At 42.2% G+C, this 27,808-nt stretch overlaps 1 protein-coding gene across 10 annotated transcripts in view; it reads right to left on the reverse strand.

Moving 5' to 3' along the window:
• The window catches only part of Chrm3 (cholinergic receptor muscarinic 3), a 444,702-nt gene that overhangs the window by 143,981 nt on the left and 272,913 nt on the right, over positions 1-27,808 (reverse strand). Inside the window, exon 3 of one of the 10 annotated variants that reach the window (XM_085699231.2) lies at positions 6,987-7,094. The exons of the other annotated variants lie outside the window; for them this stretch is intronic. The gene's annotated coding sequence lies outside the window, so the exon portion shown is untranslated. The remainder of the gene's footprint in view (positions 1-6,986; positions 7,095-27,808) is intronic. 10 annotated transcript variants of the gene reach the window in all.

Here is a 27,808-nt window from a genome sequence, read left to right on the forward strand (position 1 = left end):
AGTGAAAGTAAAACACACAATAATATTCTGTGACATTCAAATAGATCCCTATGACTCAAGTATCTTCTAGTCATTCAGCCACAGTAATTGCTCTAAGACCCAAGGGAACCATTTTATTTTATCAGTTGAGATTAAATATCCTCAAGTTTTTATTTGTACACAACAGAAATTTTATTACCATCATTATTATTTTTGAGACAGGATCTTATGCAGCCCAAGGCTGGCCTTGAACTCATTATGCTGCCTAGGATGACCTAGGGTTTTGATCCTTCTGCCTTCATTTGAGTGTTAAGATTACAGATGTGTACCAGTGTGCCCAGTTTACGTGGTGCTGTGGATTGAACTGAGTGCTTTGTGTATGTTAGGTAAGCACTGAACTACACTGTCAGCCCTAAAACTCTCATTTAACCAACAATAGCAGTTCTGGTTACAGATCAAATGAGACTTGGAATACTGGAGGTCTAGCATGCACCAAGCTATGCTCAGAACTTCTGGCCAATACTTCAGAGTTGGAAATGACAATGAAAATGCTTTCATTCTCCTACCTTAGGAATTCTCTGAAGTGTTATAGTGTTACAGTAAAGTACAGTGACTAAAACCAGTCTTCCAGAAGGGCAGAAAGGACACAAGTGCACATGTGCAAGTGTGTACGTGTTTTTGTGTGTGTGCATGCACATGTATTGTGTAGGCTCATGTGAGTGTGTACAGGTCAGAGGAAAACCAAGAGCTTCAACTTCCTTCTACACTTTGAGAGGAATCTATCGATGGCCTGGAACTTGCCAGAGCTAGCTGGCCAGTGAGCTTCATGGATAAGATTGTCTCTACCCCGATCTCACCCCTGCTGGGAGCACAGGCATGTGTCATCACACTCGGCTTTTTTAGGTGGGTTCTGAAGATTACAGGTTTTTACCTGGTTGTGGGGTTTTGAATCAGGTTCCTCATGCTCTTGAGATAAGTGTGTTCCTGATTAAGCTATTTCCCTGGTCCCCAGAAGGATGTGGCTTTCAGCACATTTAAGGTAAAATTGTCAAGGGTCAAAAGGTAAAGTCTGAGGACCAGTAATGATTCCTCTTTCTTCAGCAACTGGTGGCTTCTAAATTTTGCTAAAAGAGGAAGCAAACATTTAAGAAAGAAAAATAAATACAGACTTGGCTTTTGTAACTAGTGAGAAACAGCCTTTGGTGCTGGGAGGCTAATCGCTTGGTTCCCAGGATTTCTATCTGCCCGCGGAGGAATGAGGGACCTTTGTTTCTGGTTATTTCTGTGTGGATGCTCACGTCAGTACCTGTTTCAGTCATAATCCTTCCCAGAGCCACCAGCACAGTGTTGATATTCCACAGAAATAATCTTCCCTCAATAAAGCTATTCACTCAATATGAAGGTCAAGTTATCTCAGCTCTGAATAAGTACAGAGAAGGGCTAACTTATAAAACATTCTGTGAATTTGCTTCCCTGAATTTGCATAAGCCTCCTTTGTCTTCTACAAATTATTCCTTGTTAAATGAAGGTGATGTTCAAAGGCTAATTATATTTATCAAACGAACTGACTCCATCTCTTTTGGACTAATCGCATATTCCCTAGGCATTTTTCCCCCTCCCTGACATCACGGAGGTAACATAAAGCAAGATGTATGCAAATTGATACTCATTATCAACTTAGTGGTTTCATTTTTAACCTAGAGACTGACTTTCGCATAGAAATTGTTATCCAGCTATCCAGACATTTTGCTGAAAGGAATACATGGTGAATTTTCAAACACTCTATGAAATAAGAGCATCACACATGGATGGCTATTGTCCTCCTAAAACAATGCTAAGCCGAAGTCCTTCCTAGAGGGTGACACTGGTGGGCGACTGACTGCTGAGAACCCGAAAAACGTTTCTATGAAACTCCAGCTTCAAATAACAGAGCTAATTCCTAGAAAATGGAAACCAAAGAGGAAATGAGGAATGTGACTCTCAGAGAATTCGTGACCAACAGCGTGAGTGTCTCTTTCTTAATTCAGATCCTGGGTAACTATGTGTGTACCTGATTTTTTGTTTGTTTGTTTGTTTGTTTTAGTGATGTTTAAAATAGCCCCGGATCTAGGCACGTGACCCAAGTTTGTAATTCCAGCACTCAAGAGACTGAAGCAAAAGTAACAAAAATCCATGCCAGCCTGAGCTATTTCTTTTAGGCCAATCTAGGATAACTATAGAGAAACTATGTTCCAAAAAAAAAAAAAACAAAAACAAAAAACAAAACCCAAGAGGTGATAAAGTAGCAGAATTCTGCAAATCAATAAAATATGAAAGCACATTTTCAAATAATAAAATCTTACCCAACTCTTCTTTTCGTGGTATCCCTTTAAGCGTCACAATCTCTAACAGATTATTGTGGTTTGAACAGGTATGGCTCCTATAGACTCATGTGTTTGAATGCTTGGCCTCTAGGGAGTGGCACTCTTAGGAGATGTGGCCTTCTTGGAGGAAGAGTGACGCTGTGAGCAGTCTTTGAGGTCTCTTATATGCTCAGGTTAGGCCCAGTGTGACACATATTTTCCTACTGCCTTTAGATCAAGATGTAGAACTCTCAGCTCCTTCTCCAGCACCATGTCTGCCTGCCTGCCACCATGCTTGTCTGCCATGATGATGATGCCCTAAAGCTCTGAAACTGTACACCAGCCCAGTTAAATGTTTTTTCTTTATAAGAGTTGCTGCGGTTATGGGGCTTCTTCATAGCCATAGAAACCCCTAACTAAGACACAGATTTTTTAAAAAGAATTGACTTACCTATGAAATGGGAAAAAAAACATTGTTAATAATATCTATTTAAAATTCAGAGACTTGATTCTGGAGGGGTTTCCAGGCCCAAGGAGAGGTCCCCAGATTGTACTCTGGGCAGCAGAGGAGAGGGTGCCTGAACTGGCCTTGGCCCATAACCATACTGATGATTATTTTGCATGTCACCACAGAACCTTCATATGGCGATGGATGGAGATAGAGACAGAGACACATATTGGAACACTGGACTTAACTCCCTAGGTCCAAATGAGAAGCAGAGGGAGGGAGATCGTGAGCAAGGAAAGCAAAATCAGAGGGGGCCTTCATCCGACGATGGATGGAGATAGAGACGGAGACCCACATTGGAACACTGGAAGTCAGGACAGCAAAGGGTGCGTTCACCCACTGATACAAGGGAACTGATCGAATGAGAGCTCACCAAGGCCAGCTGGACTGGGACTGAATGAGCATGTGATCAAACTGGATTCTCTGAATGTGGCTGACATGGGGGCTGACTGAGCCCCTAAGGTCCAAATGAAGACTGAGAAGCCATTGACAATGGCACTGGGTCTTGTTTTGTCTGCATGGATTGGCTTTTTGGGATCCTGGCCTGTTTGGATGCTCACCTTCCTGGACCTGGAGGGAGGGGGGAGGAACTTGGATTTCCCACAGGGCAGGAAACCCTGACTGCTCTTGGGAATGGAGAGGGAGGAGGAGAGGGAGTGGGGGGAGCGGGAGGGTATTGGGAAGAGGGGAGGAAGTGGAAAGAGTGTTTTCGGATACTTGAATAAACAAGTCTAACTGAAAAAAAAAATCAGTGGAAGTTATATATCCTCAAAGCAAGTTTTAAATTTTTCTTATTGTTTGAGAATTTTATATTTGAGTATATATGTTGCTGTGATCCCATCATTCCACATTTCCTCCTTTCTAATTCCTCCCCATCCCTTTATCCCTTTATCTTCCCAGTTTCACGCCCTCTCACTGTTTTTCACCCACGGATCTACTTTAGTGCAGACTTTACATACATGAGCAATGATCTCCTGGAGTCTGAGTAGCCTCTTAGGGGCTGTGTCCCTGAAGAAAATGGATAACCCTTCTCCCATCAGCCACCAATTGCCAATGGCTCCACAGGTAGGGGTGGGACTTCACAAACCCTCCCCCTATCCATGTTGAGATTTTAGTTGGTCAAATCAAGAATTTTTTAAAAAAAGATTTATTTATTTATTATGTACACAGTGTTCAGCCTCCATGTATGCTTTCAGGCTAAAAGAGGGCACCAGATCTCATTATAGATGGTTGGAAGCTGCCACGTGGTTGCTGAGAATTGAATCCAGGACCTCTGGAAGAGCAGTCAGTGCTCTTAACCTCTGAGCCACCTCTCCAGCCACCAAATCAAGAATTTTTAAATTTTGTTCTTTCATTGCTGCAAAGGCCTGGGACCAGGTATAGATTTGGTTTAGAAAGGATAAACATAAAATTTTAGAAAAAAGATGAATTGATTAGTGTGTGTGTGTGTGTGTGTGTGTGTCTGTGTGTGCACATGTGTACACATGTGTGCAGATTCTTGGAGATCAGAAGGTAGTGGGAGAAATCTCTCCATCACTTTCTGCCTCCTATTCCATGGAGGCAGGCTTTCCCCCGAACGTGAGGCTTGCAACTGCAGCAGGCTGAAAGCCATCAGCCCCAGAAATCTTCTCAGAACTGTGGTTACAGGCATGCTCAAGGCGGTCAGGCTTTTTATGTGAGTGCTGAGATTCAAGCTCTGGCCTCATGATTGAGATGCAAGTGCCCTTAACTGCTGAACCATCTCTCCAGTCCCAAGAATGGCTTTAATAGAGAGTAATTTGAGTGGGTCCTACATACCTGAAGTTCCTCTTCAGGTTCTTTTTAGTACTTGAGGTTAAACTCAGGGCCCTGTGCAGGCCAGGTAAGCACCCTACCACTGAACTACAACCCCATTCAGGAGCTCAAAGGCTCCTGACGGGGTGTCCTCTTTGAGCAATCACAATGCATGCATTTTATTGAACTTATTGTGAACATAAACTGATGAGGGCTCACAAGAAGCAGAGACATGGTTTTGTTTATTATCCACTATCCAGGTTCCAGAGCAACGCCTGGCTGACAGAAATCAGTCAGCGTGCCCACAATGAACGCTGTCCTCTCAGTTTCTTGGCAGTCATACTCAAACCAGTGCACTTGATCTGAGGTTTGGTTTTACATTTAATAATTTTGAAATCATTTATCAAACTTCACCAAATAAAGGTAGTTTAAACTGACCACGAGAGGGTGCACATCTCTGTATTTCCAGTACACAGTGGGATGAGGCAAGACAGTTTAGAGTTTCAGCCTAACCTGAACTACTTCATGCCTTCAGGGCTAGCCTGGACTAACTACATAGTTGTCTTAGTTTGGAGTTTTTCGAGGCAGGGTTTCTCTGTAGCTTTGGAGCCTGTCCTGGAACTAGCTCTTGTAGACCAGGCTGGTCTCAAACTCACAGAGATCTGCTTGCCTCTGCCTCCGAAGTGCTGGAATTAAAGGCGTACGCCACCACCGCCCGGCTTAGTTTGGACTTCTAATGCTGTGCTGAGATACTATGAACAAAAATTAAATTGGGAGGAAAGGGTTGATTTGGCTAACAACTTCCATTTTCATCATCAAAGGAAGTCACAGCTGGAACCTGGAAACAGGAGAGGACTCAGAGGCCATGGAGGAGTGCTGCTTATTGACTTGCTCCTCATGGCTTGTTCAGCCTGCTTTCTTATAGAACCCAGGACCACCAGCCTAGGGATGACACCACCCACAATGGCCTGGGCCCTCCCCCATCAATCACTAATTAAGAAAATGCCCTACAGCTGGATCTTACGGAGGCATTTTCTCAATTGAGGTTCACTCCTTTCAGATAACTGTGGCTTGTGTCAAGTTGACATAAAACACAATAGTTTATCAATAGATTGATGCAGTTAAAACAGTGAAGAAAAAAAAATCAAGACAGGACCTCATATAACTCAAGCTGGCTGTAATTTATCATATAGAAGTGAAAAACCTCAAATTTCTGATATTTCTGCCTTCATTTACCAAGTGCTGGGATTGCAGGCATAAACATCACATCTGATTTTATGCATTACTAGGGACTGAACCCAGAGCTTTGTGTATGCTGGGCAAACACACTATCAACTGGGCTGTATCCCCAGCATTAGTAAGGCTGGTAATGAAGACAAACACACACAGAGCTCTCTATTCTCTCTCTCTCTCTCTCTCTCTCTCTCTCTCTCTCTCTCTCACACACACACACACACACACACACACACACACACGCACACACACACGTATATCTGGACTTTTCAGAGTTATTGTAAGATCCTGACTGGGGATGAAACATTTAGTCCGACAGTTGATGCTTGTGAGCATGACTGTTGTTGAGCTCACAACTGTTCAGGAGCACATTTAAAGCCTCCTCTGACAAGTGACATTCACAAAGCCTCCCTAGACTTCAATGATGGTGAGTATTAATTGTCAGACAAGTATCACCTGGAAGAAGTGCCTCTGGGCCTGTCTGCAGTTATATTAATTGAGGTCAGAGGACTGGCCCTCTGTGAGCGGACCATTCCCTCGCTGGAATCCTGGACTACGTAAACAGAGAAGGTGAGCTAAGTTCATGCATCCATTGCTCTCTGTTCTTGATTGTGGGTAAAGCATGACCGGCTGCTTCAAGCACCTGCTTCCTTGACTTTCCTGTCTTGAACTGTGAGCCAGAATAAACCCATTCTTCTTATAGTTTTTTTTTTGTCAAAGTATTTAATCCCAGCAAAAGGGAAAGAAGCTAAGTGAACTTCTGAGTGTGTACCCTGCTTTAAACGCCAAGCAGGATTCCCCAGAATGATGCAGTCGGAGGTGAAATAGAAGTGACATCGCTATAGATGGGAAGTGCTTGCTCTTAACCAAGTCGCTTCTCTGTGGTTCCATTTCATCAGCAGTGTATTTTGTATTTCAAAGTCCTGTCGCTCTACCCCAACACGAGAGACCAAACCCAGGCCCTTGCAAATGCTAGGCAAGTGATCTACTACCAAGCTTGCACACAGCCCAGTCAGCACCACAGTTTCAAAAATGAAATGAAAAAACCATATGGAGGTGCTTGGTGCAGAACAGATGCGCAAGAAATACTTGTTTAGACTGGGTTTACATCCGTGCCAAGAATACTCTCGTTCTTCGTGCCGAGAATTTACCTTCAGCGAACACAACTGCACAAAGCTGTGTGGCTCCTCCGGCGTATGTTTGGGCAGAAAGCTCCACTACTTCCTCACAACGATGTCAGTATTGCACAGTGAGTGTGACTGCGATATAAAACAGAAGCGTGGTTCTGAACGGATGCCACATTTCTCTCGCATAGATTGCATCAAAGGGGATTTAAACGAAACACCTCTGGGTCCAGTCGCATGGGCAAAAGATGTACATTTAGAATACGCTCACATCTTCTTGTAGATTTTGACTGTAAAAGGAGAACTTTCAAGGTAAGAGCAGCTTTCTAGACAAGGAAGTCAGTGACACTGTGCTTGGAAAAAAAAAACCCTGGAAACGAAACAAAACAAAACAAAATTTGGGCTGGGGAGAGAGAGAGCTCAATCGGTAAAGTGCTTGTTGAGCAAACACAAGGACCTGAGTTCCATACCCAGAAGCCATGTTTTTTTTAAAAAAAAAACCAGCATAGTAGTATATTTTTGTAATAATGTCATTGGTGGGTAACTACAGGGACGGGAGGTTCCTTGGGGCTTCCTAGTTTGCCCAGCCTGCTTAGCAAGTTGCAGGCTAATGAGAAACCCTGTTTCAAAACAAATAAAAAAGCAAGCAAACAAACAACAACAAACTGATGTGGAACAGGTTGTGGTTCACACAAGTATGTTACACGTTACACCCCCATGCAACTACACGCAGCACATACACAACAGAAGCTGAATAGACAAAGAGGTAACATTCAACCCAGGTGTCTGTTGACCCACATGGGAATATCTTTTTTTCTCCCTAGAAGAAGAGGGAATGGGATCTTTGCAGAACACTTGACCAGGATGCTCTCTGACCATCATTTTCAATCTTGTTAACTATGTACTTGACTAGAATCCTTCTCTTGCTAAGCTTAACCTCCACTGTTGAGTCATTTTCCTCACGACATATCTTGTTATGTCATACGATTGTTTAGCATCTCCAGATGCCTCTCCTCTGATTGCAGAACAGACGCTGGGCTCCTTGTCATCTAAGGGCATTAGTGGGCATGTGCAGCCTGCCTCTCTGGCCCCATCACCACTCCCTTCTATAGCCTTCCTTCTTTACTGCTTCCTCTTCCCAGTTTCCACTTCTTTACAAATCCTCAGGATTTGGCACAAATGAATGATCTGTTCACGGATAAATCCCCCAAAGTTTCTTACTCTTTTCCTTCTTAAGAGGCCATATTAAATAAAGCGGTCTATGACCTAATGATCTCTGTATGTGTCTACTGGGCCAGATGCCTTCCAAGCTTCTCTGATTGTTTTAAACAGCACTGGATGTGGAACCTAGGGTCTCACACATACCAGGCAGGTGCTTTGGCATTGAGCTGCAGCTTCAGTCCCACTTCTGATTCTTGAGTCTGCCTGCAAACCTCCTTGACATAGATTGATATCTAGCTCACCTCTTAAAGTTAAAATATACAAAACACTTTTATTCTACCCCATCTTCTCTCCCTTCCCAGTAAATCTCCTTCCACTGGGAATATCCACCTCTGTGGCCTTCTTGCCCCTTAAAAAATACCCAAACAAACAAACCAAAAAAACTTCTTTTATGTGCATTGGTGCTTTGCCTTCATAAATGTCTGCGCATCATGTGCATGTAATGACCTTGGAGGTCAAAAAGGCATTGGCTCCACTGGAACTTGAGTTACAGATAGTTGTGAAATAGCTGTCATATGGATGCTGAGTGTTGAACCTGGGTCCTTTGCAAGAGCAGTCAGAGCTCTTAATCATTGAGGCATCTCTCCAGCATCCTTCTTGCTCTTTTGAAATCCAGCCATCCATGCTCTGGCCTAGAACATCTGTGTTTGGACTTCCCTATAAAACTTCTTCCTTCAATAGTCACTGGTCTGGTCCCCAGATTCTTCTGCCCAACTGTACTCTCTGGGAGGTTTTCATTGACTTCCCTGTCTTAATTTGAAACCTATCAATCCTTTGCCACCACTTCCTACAGAACACTTTTGCTTTTGGTGTGTTTTACAATAGTATTTACAGCCCACTAAAATATTTTGTGTTATGCCCTTTGTTCTGGCACCTTTCCTGGTATGTGAGCTCAGTTATGACAGGGACTAGGATTCTTTTGTTAACTACTGAAACCCAGATCCTAAGGCCCTTGGTACCTGGTTCATGGAGCATCTCTGTGAATATATATTGAAGTTGGTACTAATTTTCTTTTTAAAATCAAGATTACAGAAGAAAGGAAACATCAGGGAACTAGTATGGCCACCCTTGAAAGGAGTAATTTGGTGTTTGTAAGTTCTGGTTGGATCTTGGTTCTAATTCATGTGGGCTACATTCTGACACCAGGCCTGTGAGAAGCCCTTGTTTAACTGCTCACACATGGTATGAGAAGATTCAGGCACTTCATTTGAGTGACTCTTCAGGACACATATCTACTCCTGTTGTGCAGCATTATCTTATGAGATAAAAATCTTCTGTCTATGAGATAAAAATAAGGAGATAAAAATCTCCTTAATACCTGGGATGTTCTAAAGGGAGATGAAAGCATTCTCCTACAGGGAAGCTTTTCAAAACCAGGAAGTAAACAAGTCAAAAACTTCAGGAAGTCCAAGAAACTGACTAGATTCACTGGAGTTCTCCTACCTCAAGCATATTTAAGCAGTAAGAGCTGCTACACTATACCCTTGTAGAAGAGATGCCTGGAAGAGGCTTCCATCAATCTGTTGAGATGCCTTCAAGTTGTACAGTGAACTTCAGGTTTCCAACTTTTGAGAGCTGTCATTCACACTGAGATGAAGTTTTGGTGATATGCTTGTCATTTTTGTCCCTCATCCAGGCTCTTATGAGTAACCCCTATAAAACTCACTGGCTCATCAAGTTGGACTTTGGTGGTGTCCTTATTTTGGTGTGTCATTGATTCACTGTGTGAGGTGAGTGGTCATTTGTTCACACCTTCCCTGGGATAGGGGAACAAAAGAAATGCAGACATAGGAAGGCTGGCCCATCTCAAGCACTCAGTTTATGTCAGTTGGATCATTACCAGAAGCAGCACCGGGGGCTCTTCATCTTTAGGCCAGTCCCTTTAATCTCACACTACCTTCTCAACCATTCTACACGAATGAATCTTAGTTGAGGACTCAGCAAATCAGAGCTAAAACCCAGGTGAGAGCTGGCATGGCTCTCGAGAGCACATCTCAGACAACGAAAGAAGCCCACAATAAAACTGGATGAAAATTATCTAAAGCACAATGAAGAATAATGCTAACTGACATTGTTGATGATATAAAAAGTCTATTTAAAATGTATTTAAACTTTTAGATTAAATTACAATTAAAATAAGCAGGCGAATGGAGACATCCTCATTACCCAAATAATTATTAGACTTCCCATTTAAACAGAACATATTTTTACTCCCACTGATTTTACTCTGGGGTCATTTCATGGTTACATTAAACACTATAAAGTATTGACTGCATCTTTACATTTTCTTCTAATTACTTACAAACACTGGAAGTTTATAAAAGATTCAGCAGATGAGCCTTAGGTAGAGGTAGATGATGGTATGTATAAATCAAAATAGAATATTTCTGATCATTTTCCAGTTAGCTCAGGCCATTGTTTCTGAATATATATTGATAGTACTTCAACAAAAGTACCAAGTGTTGTTAGCCTAACATTTAGCTTAATAGTTAGGATTTAACTTGCAATTCTATTCCTTTTATTATCACATCTGTTACTAATTAAATGAATTTGGCAAAAGTCAGGATGGTTGTGATAGATCCATCATGATGGCTACTTGTCAGCTGTTCCTCCTAAGCACGTAGTCTTCCCCCTTGAAAGGGGCTGGTCTTGTGCTTTGACTTGACAAACAGAATGCCAGGATCTCAGCATCTGTCCTGCTGAGGGAACTCTGTATTCTGAATTGGAAAATCTCATAGGAAACCTAGCTATCCTGCTGATCTTGCTACGTTTTAGAGGATGCGTGCACCTGAAAAGGGACCCATTGCCTCTCTTGTAAACATAGAAGACAATGAAGTACTGGGTCTCAACCAAACCCATAGATGACTGTAGTCACTATGCCATCACAAGTCTGACCAACTGAAGACCTATACAAATGCGACCCGTCCACACTGGGAGTCTATAGATGGTTATTGCTTTAGGTCACTAAATGTTAGTACATCTTGGAATATAGTTAAAAGTAATGGGAACGCTAGTTCTTCAGTTAGCTATACATTCAGTGAGAAAATAGTTTCCAATACAAATTCTAGTATTTTATTTTCAGTGTAAGATATTCGCTTGTATGAAATCTATCTGAAATTTCATGAACAGAGAAGAAGAAAATGTGTATATATCCTAAAGGTTAGGCAGGAACAGCAGCGTTCAGCCTGAAGCAGCCTGAGGGAGTTTTTTATCACCCTAGAAAGTGGCTGGAGAGGATGGTGATGGAAGGGGAGACATGGCTGTGAGCTGTGCAGAAGTAAGGGCTGCTCTGATGCACGGCTGGGACTGCTTCTGGCTGCTGCTGAGAGGCTTAGGTGGATAGACATACACGTGGGTGATGAGAAGATGGAACTCGGTTCGTTTTTCTAATGCAAAGTCTTATTATATTAACTAGCCCACTCCACCGTTCATAAATTCTGCCCTTGGGAAGCTAAATCGAGTCTGTGACTATGATCTCAGATGAATACAAGACATGTATGCTTGTATAAGAAGAACAAATAGAGAGGTGTGGGTGGGAGTGGAAAGGAGAGAAAGCACATTTACACAGAGTGAGGTCACTTATTGCAAAAAAATGTATCAGTTGACTGAATTCAACTGGTCTCAGTGATGAACTTCCTTTTCTTTATTTGTTCAAAGTCACATATGTACTCTCAAAGTACATAGGATGGGGTTCCCACACACTACTCTCAAACCTGATCTTGGCATTCCAGAAAAAAAGAAGACTTCTCCGATCTTCCACTTTTATCCACAGAGCAAGTCAGTAAAGCTAAAGAAAAAATGTATGGCATTTTCCTGAAGGAGATAAGAAGACTGTCATCTGGGAAGTGTCCATTCTGGTTGCAGCAGAAAGGCATGCCCTTGTCTCTAGGGACTGAGAGAGCAGAGATGAAGATGATGAAGACGGTATTGCTGTATGCTCAGCTGCCCATCACAGTTAGACACTACTTCCTGGCACCGAGTCACACTTTTCTTAGCTGCCTTCACCAATCCTGAGCATGCCAGGCTACATAGCACTTATACCAGGCACTTGTTGTAGAGCTGGGCAGTAAGTATTGCCCAGCATGTGTAAAACTCTGCTTCACAATCTCCAGCACCATAAAAATAAAATAAAACGAATGCTTAAAAAATAAAAAAGAACTCACACTGAATAGTTGTGTATGCTTTCTTCTTATTAATGTCTCTTGTTATGGGGACCTTAGCTATGAACCTGACTTTGGCAGAGGAAAAGAATTCTTTCCCCGCCCCTCTCACAGAACACGAAGAGCTGAGAAGAAAAACATATGAACATATCAGGGTAAAAAAAGTTATGGAATGATAAGATTAAGCCAGAGAAATATTTTTTTAAAGAGAATAATAATTTGTTTAACTAAATTTAACTTCCACCTTCACCTCGGAGATATTTATGAAAATGTCCTCAATGTCAATGTTCACAGCGGCTGTGGTACTGCAGAAAAAACTCAAACATCTGGCCAAACGCCAAAGCTCCTGGCTTTGGAAATTGGTAAACAAGAGGAAGGAAAAGAAAAAAAGAAATATTTTCCCTCTAAATAGGAGGTAAAACACTTGATGGTTTTATTTTTGAGGTGATTTCCAGTTGTCGTGCTGAAAAGACAATAGTTTTCTTAACTTTAGTTTTAACCACTAAAGATTCTTGGACTAGAAAGCATCCTATTGTATTATGTCATTCCAGCTCTGACAGGAAGTAGGTGCATGACTGAAAATGGCTTAGTAGGAGATCCTGAAAGTCTTCTCTGTACGTGGGGGTGTCTGTCTCCTTCTCCACAGTAGTTTATCCCTTGGATTAGGCCCATCTTCATTGTCCTTGTACTTCAACACCAGCATACCGATTCTATTAGCATCCAGAGAAGAAGTAGAAGGCTATTGAGTCCCAGGGACCATCTATTTGTGCTTCTGCAGTGCTGGGTTATGGGTGCATTCTACCAAGTCTGGCTTGCGCGTCTGTGCCGGGAACCTAAACTCTGGTTCTCATGTTTACATAGGCAAGCATTTTACCTGCCAAGCCTTCTTCTCTCAACCCTGCTTAAAGCAATATCTTCTGACCATCTTTTCACTCCTCCCCTCAAGTGACTGGGCTGTGCCCTATTTCTCCAGCAGAATTTATAAGCTAGAAGAAAACCAAATGTTTCCAATGAGTGATTTTCAGCAATTCGGACATATATAAGACACTGAGGTCTTCAAAAACAATACAAACTTTGTCTTATTGTTGAGTTGGATGTTTCTTCGAGTGGGTGGGGAACCCAGTGTTCACTGTAATCAATAGCATTATGATTATCTGTGCACACACGATGTGTGATGCATGAAAATCAAGGGGCTGTAGTGTGTCCTGCAGAAGCTTTAATGGCTATGTCCGGCTATGGCTGAGGATTGCTCCTGTTGGCTTGGATTGCTTCTGTTTAGGAACAGAAAAGCATTTTGCTCCCCGCCACCACCACGGAGCCAAAGGGCACTACAAGTACTTGAACTCCTATTAATAGCCCCTGCAAGCACAGCAGCCGCCTGCATGTGCCTGTGTCCAAGTGCTTCTGAAATGACAGGGAGCTTTCAAACAGAACCGGGCTGTGCATTTTTCCAATGCCAACCTTGCTGGCGTTGCTCTGCCCTGTCAAATGCATAATATTGAAAAGCCCAACTGGGCACCTAGTTGCTAGAATGTTCTTGGCTGTTCGCCACCAATCACATCCCAAGATAGAATTTGCTCAGAGAAGCAGGACTATTCTTAGGTGCTTCCTGCGGTGAACATTAACCAAAAGATTGAAATCTCTGGAAACAGGTAAGGACTGGGTAGTGGGAAAGGGTGTGTAAATTCCTTAGAAAACTCCCAAAACAAAAAAGCTATTACCCATACAGTGCTTTAGAAGTGACCAAGGCTGCCAAACTTTCCACGGGAGTTGTTATTTCTAGGACAAGGCATGAAGAGATGTTTCACACCCTTTAAGAGCCTCTCAACTTCCTGAATGATGCTTGCAATTTACACACTGATTCTCTCTCTGTCTCTCCGTGTGTGTGTGCGCACATGCATGAGTGCTTATATGTATTGATGTGTATATTTGTGCGTGTGTATTTATGTGATCTATGCATGTTTGCATGCCTGTACGGAAGCCAGAAGCTGATTCTGGGTTTCTCCTCTATTATTCTCCACTTCATACTTTAGAGATGGCTTCTCTCACTCAACCTGGAGTTCCTTGATTTTGCCTGCTTAGCTGGCCAGTGGATCACAGGGATCCTCCTGTGGCCACCTCTTAAATGCAGGGATCACTGGCATGCTTGTCATTCCTGGCTTTTTACCTGAATGCTAGCGATCCAAACTTAGGTCCCAGAACTTAGAAGTCAGGAACTTCCCCTACTGAGCCATTTCCACTGTTTCTAGGCAAAGCTTTTCTAAATGTTGAAAGTATACAACACAAACGTTCCAAGGTAGCAAAAAAAAAAAAAAAAAAAAAAAAAAAAAGCCAGAATCACCAATAATAGTTTGTGATCTCAGATTCCAAAAACTGGAAAAAGAAAGTAGGGGATCTGCCCTGGCCAGGGTTTTTCTTTTCTCATTACATTCCTTTTAAACAATATCTATTTGGTAGGTTTTTAAATATAGCAATCTGGTAACAGTTAGCGCATCTCCAAATTCCTGCTCACACACTGTCACAGACCCTCAGACCTCAGAGCTTCAACCTGCAATGCATTCACGGATACAGGCAGCATAAATCAGACATGATGAGGAACAGGAAGCTGATCTAGGTCGTTTGTCAAAGGAAGGTAGATCTGGGAGATGGTGGGGGATGAAGTCATCAAAACACATTGTACGAGATTCTCCAATAATTGATAATAATAAAAAATCCCAGAAATAAAAATTTTAAGCCGACGCTGAATCATAGTTAATTACAGGTGTGTACTTTCTTCCTTAAGACATTTATAGCAATCGTCTTAACAGGAAGATTTCCCTGACTGATCTCAGATATAAGGTCCCTTACATACTCAGATTCTCTGAGGATAGTTCATTTTTTTGGGACAGACCATACTTCGACCAAGACTGCTTACTTATGCATGCTCTTGGCCTGCGCCTGCTCCAATTCCTCCTCTTTATAAACCAAAACTTCCCACCAGTTCTTCGAAGATGGTCTTAGAGTCACTTGATCCCTTTACGTGTTCCTTTTCTCGTGTGACCACACTGAGCAAACCTCTCTCTACTTTTCAAGGATGATGGAGCCTATCCCAAGCCTGCAACTTCTGTGAAGAGAGCCTTTAACATAAATAAAGCAAACAGGAGAGCATAATCTATACTAGTTGTTATTATTTTTATGTGTGTGTGTATATTTGTGTATGTATATATGTATGTATGTGTGTATGTACGCATGCATACTCCTGTGTCTACAGGTACATATGTGTATGAAGACCAGAGGACAACATAGTCTGTCATCTTCATGAACATCATCTACCTTCATTGAGACAGGGTTTCTCATTGGCCGGCAGTTCACCAGTTACCTAGGTTGGCAGGTAAGTGAGCCCCAGGGATCCTCCTGTCTCTGCCTCTCAAGGGCTGGGCTTAGGAACACTCGCCACTACACTTAGCATTTTCAATTGGGTTCTGAGTGATGAAACTTGGCTTCTCATTTTTACAAGGCAAGAGCTTTACCAACTGATCTGTTTTCCTAGCTCCCCCCCTTTCTACTGCCTAGTGAAAAGATGAGTAAAATTAGTATTGCTTTAATTTCCTTACCTGCTTGGCTCAAGTTCTACAGGAAGAGTAAGGAAGTTGGAAATCAGGTTGGGATTTTCATAGGGGCTATAGAAGATCTTCTTGGTTATGAAACCCATGACCAGGGAATGCGGACACATATCCATGCATCCATGAAGTCTTTCTGTGTGGTTTTTAGCTCACGGTTATTTCAGCATAGCTGCTTTTGTGTTGTGTTTGTGGTATGGTGAACTGTATGATAATCTGTCAACATTTTTCTGAAGGGTATTTGTATGTTTTTAAGGCCCTAAGCAGAGAAATAGTCACTGAATCCAAACTACAAATTTCACGAGTCAATTCTCTCTCTCTCTCTCTCTCTCTCTCTCTCTCTCTCTCTCTCTCACACACACACACACACACACACACACACACACACACACACATAGGTGTGCACCCTTGCATGCACAAGCAGAGACATGGGTGTGGCTACAAACCTAACTATTCCTAAAACTGGGGCAGGAGGATCACAAGTTAATTACAGGCCTGTCTGGTCTCCAGAATCAGCTAAGGCCAATCTCAGTAGTTTAGTGAGATCCCAGAACAAACCAAAAACTAAGAGGAGAGCTAGGAATGTGTCTCAGATCCAGTGCTAGCTTAGCTTTTGCAAGGCCCTGAGCTCTACTCTCTAGCACTAAAGAAAAGTGATAGTAATTTATACTTCTAGATAAAACACTCCATAGTTTTAAACTTTATTATTTTTATTCCTCGCTTTTATTGATTCAAGTGTAAGGAATATACATCTACGAAAGAAAAGTGTGACAGTTTTCCTATTGCTGCGGTAAAGCATCACGACCAAGGCAACTTCTAGAAGGGTGGGTTTATCTCAGACTTATGGGTCTGGAGGGATTAGTCTGTCCCCATCATGCAGAGAAGTGTGACCGGGGCATGCGAGACGACAGGAACAGCTGGAACGTCTCATCTCACACCGCAAGCAGGAAACACAGAGGCTGAACTTGAAACCCCAAAGTCTGCTCCGATGACATACTTCCTCCGGCAAAGCCACACACTTTCTAAACCTCTCAGCAGCCAATGACGGGGGAACAGAACATGCAAATGGGGGACTGTAGGGACAGCTCACTCAAACTACCCTCACAGCAGTCTGCATTGATGAAAACATTAGATTTATTGGATGATTTTAACACTGGTTTCTGACTTAATAAAACATTTTTATTTACATGCATGTGTGTGGGTCTACATGCATATACATACAGATGTCCAGTGCCCATGGGGACCCTAAGGAGTGTCAGATACCCTGGAGCTGGAGTTACAGGTGGTTTTGAGCCACCCAATGTGGGTGCCAAGAATCAACTCTGAGTCCTCTGCAATGACAGTATGCACCCTAATCACTGAGCCATCTCTCCAGTTATGGCTTCTGATATTTTAAAATAATAATAAATGCATGGGAAACACCTGCCTCTTATTTGTAGCTTTGCAGCTACAGAAGACACCTGTAGCTGAGTCAGCAAGTCTCAGGGGTGAGCTCTGGGCAGGAAACAGATGCAGGTCATGGGCCCTGAGCACCACAGAGAAAGATGGAAACGGGTGGGCCATAGAACATGGGCTACTAAAACATCTGATTTGCTGTTCGAAGGAAAGGCCAAGCAGGGCACAGAGCTGTGCTGTGGTCACAACAATCTCTGCCATGGTGAGGCAGGATGATAAGCTCACGTGGAGCTTTCGTGTTGTAAAGGTCTCTGTTCTCTCTGTAGGCCTATACCTGGATCACTTTCTCCCTCTGTTCTAGCATGACCAGCCTGTCATCATGAATGGCAATATGAATGTCCAGTGAGCATGTTGTCTGGAATAGGAAGAAGTTTAAAAAGATCAGATGATGAAGGCTTTCTGACATAAGACCACGTGGGGATCTATTAAACGGATCCCATCATCTGGTTTCACGAATTATGATGCTACGCCAGACTTGTTTTGTGGACATTTCTCTTCATCTTGGTTCATTCTGAAGCCAGTTTGTATACCTCACCATGTGTCTGCAGACCCATCAGTAATTTTCACTGAAAGGCACTTCAGGAGATATAAAACCACTGTACCAGCATCACAGAAATTCTCTATTGCTTGCTTAATAACATTACTTTGATTTTACTATAGATGCAACTTAATGTTCTTTTCAAAGCAGCATCAGAGTAGGTCTTAAATTTGAAAATTCTTTTTTTTTTCATTTTAACATCATTAAAGATCTTGACTTATGTATCACACAAGTTTCTTATTGGCGTTTCTGCCAATGGTTTTGACAATGATTAATGATAATTGTCAGATTCATTAATTCAATTAAGGGTTAAAAGCTGATGACATTCTGAGTTGGAGAGGTGGCTAAGGGGTTAAAAGTGATTGCTGCTCTTCCAGAAGACCAGGGTTTGGTTCTAAGCACCCTTGTTGGGCAACTTACAATTACCTGCAATTCCAGCTCCCAGGCATCTGATACCCTATACCTTATTTTGGCATAAACACACACACACACACACACACACACACACACACACACACACACACACACGTGATATTCTGAGTTTAACATTTCTGACCCATTAATAGGCTTCTAAATGATGACAACTTTCACCAGTTATTTGTGGAGCCCTAGGTATACTTTGCTAAGGAAAGTATCTTTCTCTATTTGCCAGATTTTAGATTTACACCACCAGCATTCTGTAAAAGTTACGAATTTTCTTGCACTATCATAAACCCGTGGATACTTCAACACATCTTATGTGTTCTTATTAGCTGTGAATATTCATTTTGATTTCCAGAATGCCTATTGTGAGCTCCACTGGTATGCTTGCCTTGCAAGCATGAAGGTTTGACTTCAACTCTCAAGAACCCAAGAGAAAAATTTGCTTGGAGTAATATTGTAAACTTGACTCCAGACCCAAGCACATGCTGTTAGGTAGTGTCTTCTCTACATGATGGAATGTTGCACCCATAAAATTTCAACAATATGACCTCCTAAACAAGACCTACACAATGACAACACTGGTGGACACGTCTAAGGGGAGGGGGTAAATATCACAGGGCCACACCCCTAGATGAAGAGTTCCAGGAAATCAATTGCTGTACAGAAAAGGAGAATCAGTCTTCCCCAAGGACAAGCTTCTGGGTAAATTATCCAAGCCCAAGTGCTTAGCCTTAAACACATATAAATATGAGCAATGTGAAAGAGTCTCAGGATGTGTGCCTGTGTGTCTCTGTGTCTCTCTCTGTGTGAAAAATAATTAAAGAAAAGGCCATGAATTTGAGAGAAATTTAGAAGGACATGAGAAGAACCCAGACCCAGAAAGACAAACATGGTATGGACTCACTCATAAGTGGATATTAGACATAAAGCAATGGATAACCAGCCTATAGCACATGATCCCAGAGAAGCTAGGTATCAAGGAGAATCGTAAGAGAAACATAAATGGATCCATGTGGGAAGGGGAAACAGACAAGATATCCTGAGAAAATTGGGAGCATGGGGATAGGGGGAGAAGGGAGGGGATGATCAAGATGGAGAAAGGACAGAGAGGGAGAGCAAGGAAAGAGATATCTTGATTGAGGGAGCCATTATGGGGCTAGCAAGAAACCTGGAACTAGGGATTTCCCAGGAATCTACAAGGATGATGACTCCAGTTAAGACCCTTAGCAATAGCAGAGGGGATACCTAAATACTGGCCTTCCCCTGTAATCAGATTGATGAATACCTTAGTTGCTATCATAGACCCTTCATTCAGCAACTGATGGAAGCAGATGCACAAATTCACAGCAAAGCACTGGGCTGAGTTCCCAAAGACCAGTTGAAGAGAGGGAGGAACGATAATATGAGCAAAGGGGTTAAGAACAAGATGGGAATGCCCACTGAAATAGCCTACCTGAGCTAATGGGAGCTCATTGACTCTGGATTGACAGCGGGGGAATGAGCACAGGACCAAACTAGACCCTCTGATTGTAGGTGACAACTGTTTGGCTGGGGCGGTTTGTGTGACCACTGCCAATGGAACCAGGATTTATCCCTACTGTTTGAACTGTCTTTTTGGAGCCCATTCTCGTTGGAGGGATACCTTACTCAGCCTAGATACAGTAGGGAGGGCTTTAGTCCTGCTCTAAAGTGATGTATTAGACTGTGTTAACTCCTCATGGGAAGAGTTACTCTCTCTGAGGAGTGGATGGGAGATGGGATACGAGGAAAGGTGGAGGGAGCAGGAGGAAGAGAGGGAGTGGGAGCTAGGATTGGTATGTAAAATGAGAAAAGATTGTTTTTTAAAAAAATTAATTTAAAATAAAAATGAAGGGGTAAACATGATGCTGATACAGGACTCATGCGTGGCATTCTAAAAAAAAATTAAAAAAGCAGAAAATAATTTAGATACAGAACGGCTAGAATCAACTTTCCCACATTATACTACAAAGCATAAGAGAGGGTATATTTTATACCAAATGAAATGAAGTATAGTTTGTAAAGGATCTACAGAAATCGATGCTTCGTAAATATTGATCTACTGTCTTCCATCTCCTTCCTCTGTAAACGGAGCCATAGTAAACTAATATTTGAGCTTATTTCAACTCACTCTTCTGTGTAATTCTCTTCTTTCAATCTTATTATGAAATCATTTTCTCTAAAATGAATATAAATGTTCTGTGATAAAATTGTAGTTATTTTTAAACATGTAAATACAGGGTCTAGTAGCAAAATAAACATTTATTACCAGTTTTGGGGCTGGGGTTGGTAAAATGTTTGCTTTGTAAGCACAGGGACCTGAGCTGAATCCCTGGGACTCTTGCAAAGTGTTTGTAAGCCCAGGCACTGGGGAGGGGCAGTGGCAGGTGGATGTTGGGCCTCACTAGCCAGGCGGCCTGGCCTGCTCACCTGCTCAGTGAACTCCAGGATAGTGGGAGGAGGCTCCATCTTAAGATAGAGGCAGATGGTGCCTGAGAGAATGGCCCACTAGGCTCTCCTCTGACTCCCACATGCACATGTGCACATGTACATACACAAACATATAAATATACACAATAGTTTCCTATATGACTCCAAATTAAAAATGAACAATAATGATCACTGGCAACTCTTACTTCAGGCTTACTGTAAGTCAGACATGTGTCTACAGAGTCATGCACTCATGGTTACTGCCAACCGTTTGCCCTAGTTCCTTACTCTGGGAGGTCTTTGTTTTGGAACGTCTCTGCACCTCTCCTGCCCTGGGAGCCTCTTCCTACTGCACATAGTCTGGGCAGCTGTCTCTATGCAATGGCCAGACCCTGTCTCCACTTTGGTTCAAGGCATAGCTCGTGGCCTGTTTGGGCAACGGGCCACTTGGGGCAATAGAAGGATTAAATGGCCAAGAAACAAGAGGAGAAAGGATAAGATTCCATCTCCGTGGAATGCAATGACATTTAGGTAATGGTAATATCTGCTGGGCAAGTACCAAGTTTAAGAATGTTGACGATGCTGAAATGACATCTGATCCTCTACTAAGACAAAATTGACCTAATTAAATAAATAAAAATTAAAAATATAATCATATAATATATGCTTACTTTCATGTTATGTCTGCCCCAGCCCCTCATGTATATGTACGTGTGTGCTTACATGTGTGCAGGTGTGCATGCGTGTGGAGACTTGATGATAATGTCACCTGTCAGTCCTCAGTCCCTGTCCAACTTGCTTTTTGATATGAGGTCTTCAATTGGTCTAAAGCTCCAGGAGTAGACTAGGCTACTCCACCAGTGAGCCCTGCAGATCTGCACATGTCAGCTTCCCCAGTACTGGGACTAGAAATTTATGCCACAGGGCCTGGTTTTTAGGTGGGTTTTGGGGGATTGAGCTCAGGTCCCCATGCTTTTTGAGGCACGTGTTTTGTTGACTGTGCTGTTACCCACACATGCCATAAGTTTTAAAAAGTTCATGTGAGTCTTTGAGCTTCATTAGCAAGTAGGTGTGAGGCACGCCAGGTGCTAACCTATGGAGCAAAGCCTTCTGTTCTCTGTACAATATACTTGCCACCAGAGAGTTTTCTAGATTCAGAGGTTCCTCTGACTTGCAACTAAAATCTAAAGGTTTGTTAAATAATTGTGTTTGAATCTAATTATTTACATCTATCGTTATAGTTTAGAACTCATGAGGCAGTTTTATAAATATTTTAAAATATAACATGTCCTTACCATTCACATTCTGGAGGTGGCCAAACAGGATTTTTCAGTTTGGGGTCAGCCTGGGCTACCTAGGGGAACCTTATCTGAAAAAGAGATATCACAAGCACACACGTCTAATTGATGGTTAATTTTCCAGTTGGGGTTCATTGTTTCTCTGCCAGGCCATCGAGGCCAGGAGTAAGAATTTCTAAGTGCTTCTGTTGCAACAATCTTAATGGCTATTTATAGACCATAAATGGTTGGCAAAAGACACATTTGAATCTAAACCAAAATTAAAATGTTTTAAATTATCTAAATGCTGCCAGATATTTAAAAAGAGAAGATTTGTACCAGAAACTGTTCACAGTTTGAGGCGACTTTCCCACTTCTCTCGCTTCCGTTCTCCCAGCCCTTGCTTTCACTCTCTGGTAGCAATATTGGAGCATACAGATTACTGCTGTCCTCAGAAGGCTGTGAAAACCCCATAGAAACAGTCCCTGTATCTGAACAGACGAGCCCACTGGAAACTGAGGACTGGGGTAGCATAACGCCCAGAGTGACTTGCAATGGAGGCCTCCTCCCCTCATTCATTTCTTTGATGCCACTATCTGTTCCCTTGCTTCCGGAGGATACCACCTGTTAGGATCCTCTAAGCTGACACCGTCCACCACTGACGTCTACATCTCTGCTTTCAGCTTCTAACATTTTTCTTAACAGATGTTCATTCTGTGTGCATGTGAGGACTCCTGCCACACTGTAGGGATGGAGGAAGTCCTTAGAGAATGTGTATTGCTGTCAAGGCGTGGCCTTGCCAAGCACCCCATAGGCCCAGCCTCAGAGAACTGGAAAAGCCTTCCTTGGGGACCAAGTGCAAGTGTTGATGGTGTGTTTAGAAAATGTCCACGATAGCTCTTCCCTGCTTGATATTTATGGTCTGAAGATTGCTCCTCTACAGAGACTGCTCCCATGGAGCTTAGCTAAATCTTCCTCTTTGGTCCAGTTGTGAACCAGAAGCCCTGTCTCCTTGCTAATCTACATGTAATAACTCCATCTCTGACTCTGGCTGTATGAGATGGTACTGTGTTATTAGTTTATCCGAATGGACTTTTCCTCTACAAGAATACCCGCCTTTTTCTCATCTGTTGACATGTACTTGAAAACTAAGGTGAAGAGCTATCTATATTTATGCCATGTGTTGAGTGCCTGCATGTATGAATGTGTACCATATGCATGCAATGCCCATGGAAGCCAGAAAAGGGCATTGGATCCCCTGGAAATGGAGTTACAGGCAGTTGCCGGTGCCCTTTGGGTGCTGGGAACCAAACCTAGATCCTCTGGAAGAGCATCCAGGGCCTGTAACTGAGTTGTCTCTCTAGCCCCTTCTATTAATTTTTTTTAAGGAATTTGCTTGTGCTCCAGTTTGATTTTGAACACACCAACGCATACCTCCTCCACATCTTCTCTGTAGTAAGCCTGACTAAACCCTTCCAGGGGCCGTTGTGTTCTTTGAATATTTCTGCATTCAAGCACTGAACTGTCATTCAGCTAATGAAGATGAATTCTCATACACTGAAACCCAGTTGGCTCACTTCATAGTTACTGCCTGATCCTGAGCATTTTTATCTTTTAGTCACGATCTTTATTTACTATACTTTCCTGGTCATGTTTTTAACAGTTGGTAACTCATCCATTGTTCTAGAATGTTTTGAATTCCCTTGCCCTGGATTCCTAGCTGGATAGGGCATGGTTACGAAGTACTCAATCTTCCTCTGCAACTTTGATCAACACAAATTGGATTTGATGTTGTTTTGTGCTTTTTATTTGTTAGATTCTTGCTTTTTTTTTTTTAAGAGAGAGAAAGAAGATGAAATTGGATGAGCAGGGAGATGGGAGTAAGGAGAAGATCTGGGAGAAATTGTGAGAGGAAAAAATAAGATCAACATATATTGTATAAAATTATCAAAAATTAAAGCATTTAAAAATGGAAGAGAGAGTGGTCTGCCCTCAGTTTTCCATGATCACACGGGTCTCTGGGCTATGACCGAAATTCTCTAGAATGAGAACTTTACAACTGCACCCCGTCTACCAGTCAGGCTTGCGTGCACATTGTCCTGTTCTCAGTCTCTCCTCCATGTTCTAGCAGGCATGGCTGCTGTACAAACCAATCTTATAGATCCCAGAGCACAACATGGTATTTGTCACTAGTTTCTCTGAATAGACTGTCCCCTCTACAAGACTGTCCATTCTCCTTATGAGCTGATATGGACTTGAAGATTAAGATATACTTCAGCCTCTGATCTAGTGATAGTCTTTTTTTTTTTTTGAGACAGGGTCTCATGTAGTCCAGGGTAGCCTAGAACTTGCTATGTAGCCTAGGGTGACCTTGAACTTCTGATCCTCTTGATTCTTTTTTTCTGAGATCAAAGGCATACACTACCACATCTGGTTTATGTGATACTAGGGACTGAATCCAGGACTTTGAGTATACTAGACAGACTCTCTGTCTATGGAGGGATATGCTAGCTCCTTACTTCTGCTTCCTCAAGGTCTTTTTACTGGTCTTTATGATAGTATCACATGAATGCCGTGGCTACCTTGTTCTTTCTACTTACTCCGGAACTACAGTCCTCAGCTCAAACACCAAGTCTACAAATTTTTGGCCTGGAGTCTTTTTTACACATCTATAATTATGTGATATGAAAAGAACTTTAGGTAATGTCAATTATTTTTCATATTAGAATTATGTTTTTTATCATATATCAGTATGGCGATGTGACCATCTGACCATAAGTAAGTATCTACCCTATTAAGACTGAGAATTTAAAACTTAGTTTTAAATGAAGAAGTCAATTACACGCTAGCAAATAAGTAAATAAATGAATGAATACATAAAGCATTTTGGTTGAAAGGTGACTGTGGTGACAAGTGGTATTCTGTGAGAAAGGTATCCTGTAGTTGGTTTATTTTGAATCTTGTTGTAAAACGTAAAACTGTAAAAATAAGCACTGTTGTAAAAATGTAAAGTGTTACATTTTTGCAAATTGCATTACTATCTGGTTTAATAGAAGACACTGACAATCTTAAGGCTGCTATTGAACTGACTCTGTTATATGGTGTATAAGATCTGTGAGAAACACTGGATTTCACACAGGCTGTAGTGCAACACTAGATTGTGTCTATATATGGTAGCTGGAAGGATAGGAACAAGCTATAGTCACTCCAGATAACTGTGAGTATTTTATTTTGAAAATATACCCAAAGTTGATAGACACACTTTGTCAAATATGAGAGTCAACGTGGACTCTTAAACCACATCCACAAAGTTACACTCTATATTATAGAAAAATCTGTTGTATTTTAATGGATCTTTTACCCAGGCATGTTGCCGAGTGTGATGAATTTATTTTGCTCTAAACATTGATCTCTTATAAGTTATGCAGACCTTCACAATTTTGACACTTTCCGCTACATAATCCAAAAGAGCCACATTAATTAATATCATTGCCAGTCTCATCAGAGAACTTCTTGACTATAATGAAGCTGCCAGGAATGGAAACTATTTTTTACAAAATTTAAATTTTGGTTGGAAAGCGTACATTATGTATTGTTGGCAACAAGGACCATTCGTGTTTGCCTTGCAGTGACAGCTCACCTCATTCATCTTGCAGAAAATCTCTGCAAGCCATCCAAGACTGAAAACACAACCACTTTCTTCAGAGGGTGCCTTGTGAAAAGGGTAGTTCGTTCAGGTTTAGTCTCTACAAGGGCCTTATCGGTTTTCTTCCCTCAAGAATATCACTGTTTCAACACAAAACAAAAACCTTACCACAGATACCACGCTGTGCACAAAGAATATTCAAGAGACATGCTCCAAGGGGTAAGATTTAAGGCCTTGGGTGTGGCTCAGCTGTGCAACACACGCAGAGAGGTGATAAGCTCTTAGGTTCAACCCTGAAGTGCACATGCGCGCGTGCGTGCACACACACACACACACACACACACACGTACGCACATTCACACATGTGTATGAGCTTGCATACACACAGTTCGGGAGAGAAGAGGGGAAGAGGATGAAAGGGAAAGAGGAGGGGAGGGAAAGAAGAAGGGAGAAGGAGTAGGGAGGGGGAGGGGGATGGAAGAAGAACGGGAAGAAGTGATGGGGAGGGAGAGACACGGAACACAGACAGGAAAGTCCTTGTTGCATGTCATCATTTCTTCATGCTTTCACAGCTAGTGTCATAAATTGGGGCATGTAGAAAGCGTGTGAAATAAAAAACATAGCAGCCAGTATGTTTTGTGCCCATTGTGGTTTATGATAAAGATCCATCAGTTTCACTCCCTACTGCTCTTACACCACCAGTGCAAAGCTGCTGGGTCTGTATTATCACAGTTATGGCGAAAAGCATTTGGAGCTTGTGCCTTCCTTGAAAGGGTTCGGAGACACCTAGGTTCAACATGCAGCTCTTGAGAAACTGCTAATCCCACCCAATACCTAACCACGTTGGACCCCAAACACAGTTGGTTACTTTTATGTATTTTTTTCTTTTTTTCTCTTTTTATTTATTTATTTATTTTGAAAATTTATTTATTATTAAAAATTTCTACCTCTTCCCCTCCTCCTATTTCTCTCCCACGCCCCCTACTCCCTTTCCTCCTCCCTCTCCAGTCCTAAGAGCAGTCAAGGTTCCCTGCCCTGTGGGAAGTCCAAGGTCCTCCCCCCCCCCATCCAGGTTTAGAGGGGTGCGTCTACCCACTGAGACGGTGGGACTGATTTAATGGGAGCTCACGAAGGCCAGGTGGACTGGCACTGATGGAGCATGTGATCAAACCGGACTCTCTGAATGTGGCTGTCAATGAGGGCTGACTGAGAAGCTAAGGACAACGGCACTGGGTTTTAATTCTACTGCATGGACTGGCTTTGTGGAAGCCTAGTCTGTTTGGATGCTCACTTTTATGTATTTTTGTGTGTGTATTTCTTCGCATGCATGTGCGCCTGTGTAGTGCATGTAAACACACATAGTAGGGATGCTACCTGATTTACGGAAAGGTTGGCAGCTTGAGTTAGAATTATCGTCCGAGACTTTATAGCAAAGATTCCATTCTGAGCTTGGGATATCATGAAGTCATTTCATGAACTTCCCAACCTTCAGCTTCAAGAGGACCTCTAGGGTTTTCGATTCTTTTTGTGAAGGTTTATTAATTTTTGTTACTTTAAAAGAACAATTTATTTTGTATAATTCTTAAACACCATTGTGAACTCATACAATATAAGATGAACTGAGATTTAAAACTTTAAGGCTCACTCAACCACACAAAGCAGCACATTCAGGGAGTACACAGTGTCTTCAGGGATAGCAGTATCCCTGTCTCATCCTCAGATCTACACGACCTCTTTATCAGAGAAGGGTCACAGCAGGGGTACATCTTGATGCTAATTAAATCAGAGGGCTTTCCAAAATGCCTAATGCCTCACATCCAGATCCCATTTGAATTTGACTTTACCTACAGTAAGGATAAACTCAGCATTCAACTTCTCCCAGGGGTGTGGAGCATATGCATGCTCAGAGGGAAGCATGGTCATTGGTCTCCTTAAGAGACAGCCTTATCAAAAAGAGGCAGAGAGTGAACTCACCCCACAATCCTACTACTCCCATTGTCTACAAAGGAAATGTTCATATGCATTAATGTGGCTAGGACATTCCCTGTTTTTTAAAGAGGTATTTGTTTTCTTCTGTTCTTA

Source organism: Myodes glareolus, chromosome 14, assembly GCF_982192425.1.
Source record: "Myodes glareolus chromosome 14, mMyoGla1.1, whole genome shotgun sequence".
Taxonomy (NCBI): Eukaryota; Metazoa; Chordata; class Mammalia; order Rodentia; family Cricetidae; genus Myodes; species Myodes glareolus.